This window comes from Acyrthosiphon pisum, chromosome A1 (assembly GCF_005508785.2).
Source record: "Acyrthosiphon pisum isolate AL4f chromosome A1, pea_aphid_22Mar2018_4r6ur, whole genome shotgun sequence".
NCBI classification, from domain to species: Eukaryota; Metazoa; Arthropoda; class Insecta; order Hemiptera; family Aphididae; genus Acyrthosiphon; species Acyrthosiphon pisum.
Window position 1 is genome coordinate 161,869,905 of NC_042494.1, and position 2,706 is coordinate 161,872,610.

Consider the following 2,706-nt stretch of genomic DNA (forward strand, 5'->3'; position numbering starts at 1 on the left):
TTAATGGCTATGAAAATTCCAAGAAAAAATGTCAAACATTACTAGACTGTTTAGTACCAGAACTTTTTGATGACATAATCAAGAGTACAAAAATTATTGCAGGCTATAATGCCGAAACCGACAAATTTGAAGCACCATCTTTAGTTTTAAAAATTGGTACATCATTAAAACAATGCTGTGACATCGCGGAATATATGATCTTAAAGAAATCGCCATTACTTAAATTTAATGAAGACGTTGAAAAATCCATTTTAAAAGTAAAAACCACGGAAAAATTGATAACAAAACAATGGTCTTTTGAACTGTCTACAAATGCTTCTAAAGAAATATATCAAAGAAAATGGAATAAACCAGCATTCTTGCCTTTAACTTCGGATATTAAAATTTTTCGTGACTACTTATTATTAGTACAACAGAAATCTTTAAATGCATTAAAAGCTGATCCAACAAATGTAGTTTCATTCAAAGCGCTTCAAGATTCTGTACTTGCACAATTAATTTTGTTAAATCGCAAGCGGGCTGGCGAAGTGCAACGAATTTTTCTTGAAACATATTTGAATAGTTCACCAGAAGCACCCCAGGAAGAAATGCTGTTGTCTTTATCTGAAGTAGAACGGGAGCTATCTAATAAATTCAAAAGGCTTGTTATCAGAGGTAAAAGAGGACGAGGAGTTCCAATTTTATTTACGCCAAAACTTCAAAAGTCCTTGTCAATACTTTTATCACTTCGCGAAAAATTTTGTTCAAAACAGAACGAATATTTGTTTGCAGTTCCTAATACACATAATAGCTGTATAAGAGCATCAGATGTTATGCGAAGAATGGCTATTGAAAGTGGGGCAAAAAATCCAGCATCCTTAACATCAACTAAATTAAGAAAACAAATTGCTACGGTTGCACAGCTTCTGAGTTTTAATGAAGGGGATGTTGAGCAACTTGCAAATTTCATGGGACATTCAAAAGAAATCCATAAAACATTTTATCGTCTACCGGAAAACATATACCAAGTGGCTAAAGTAAGCAAATTTTTGTTAATGATGGAGAAAGGAGACGCAAATGAATACAGGGGTAAAAACTTAGATGATATCGATATCAACATTGATGGGCTTATATCTGAAGAGAGTGATAATGAAAATTCTGATTTAAGTGAGCCAGAGTTGAATGATGAAATAATAAAAGAACATGAGCCCAAAAAAAAGTTTAAAAAAACAACACATTGTGTACCTAAAAGCATCACATCATCAATTGCATCTACCAAACAGAGTAAAAAAAAACTTGAAACTATAAATGATGTAGTAGAAAATAGATACAAAACCGAAAAAAAATTTGACCGCATTCCATGGACAGATGAACAAAGAACTATTACAGTTAAGTATTTTCAAAAGCATATACTTTTGAAGAAACCAACCAAAAAAGGGAGAATGTGAAGATTTTATTTTGAAGAACAAAACAGTTATGACAGGTACATTATTATAAAAATAAAAATATTCAAACTGAACCTCAGTCTTTAATTTAAATACTTAAAAATGTTTTTTTTTTTGATTACAGGAAAAAATTGGCAAAAGATTAAAACATTTGTTTACAATTTATATAAGAGCAACTAATTACTAATTATGGTTTTATATTTTCTTAGTTTTTAACTAAAATTGTAAAATATTATCATTAATTAAAATCATAGTTCTGATAAAATTGTATACCTTATAAAGTAATAAAATATAATACTATACAGTATACATGATATTGTGTATTATGTCCACACAACCAGTGGTGCCAAAATATATATTTACCTATGATGATTTTTATCTATATATATTACCTATCATATTTAATTTTAGTAGGTAGGGTTCACTTTTGTCATTCTATAGTTATTTTATGAAAATATGTTTAATAGAGAACATAAAAACTATACTTGGTGTATAGTAAGGTAATTATAAGAAATAGGGTGTCAAAATTTTATGTGGAGGTGTCATAGGTAAAATGTTGGACCTCAGTGCCACTGCGGCACACCTTAACACTTCATATTATGACTATTGTGTTTGTTTGCAAATAACTGATAACTAGATTATTCAATAATTTATGTAACTTGAAGAAATGGCAACATTGCATGGAACTCACTAAGTATGTTAAACACAATAATATGCAATATATTTTGGTAAAGGATCTCTAAAAGTGTAGAACTTGTGGAATATACACTGGAGCTCGTAAAGTGTGTAACAATGTTTAATTTAATTGGAGTATGTTCATGTATATAACACCAATATTGCATCAAAACTATATTTTAAACCTAAATCATTTGGTCCTATTTAAAAATATAGGTTTTTTGTGGTGGATCTCGCAACATCACCATTTACAAGTGGATCTCATGAAGTATTATACGCCCGTATGTGTGTGTGTGTGTGTGTGTGTGAGAGAGAGCGGAGAACTATAACGCAAAGTCCGATATTACAATACAGAAGAATAATTATATTATATAATATAATAACATGATACTCTGCAACCGTCATAATAATAATATAATACACCTTGCGCTGAGCTGTTTACACATATTGTACATATTGTATATATTATTGAGTATTATAATTATTTAAATATTATATAAGTATCGTGTTTTCGTCGTATCAACGGATAATCTTCCCATAGGCGGAGATTTGGGGGGGGCTTGAGGGGGATTAGCCCTCTCAAAACGTACAAACAGAAAATTTAGCC

At 30.3% G+C, this 2,706-nt stretch overlaps 1 protein-coding gene across 4 annotated transcripts in view; it reads left to right on the top strand.

The window, feature by feature from the left end:
* LOC100159811 (neuroligin-4, Y-linked-like) overlaps positions 1-2,706 on the top strand; it is a 516,542-nt gene that overhangs the window by 274,976 nt on the left and 238,860 nt on the right. The gene's annotated exons all lie outside the window — the stretch shown is intronic.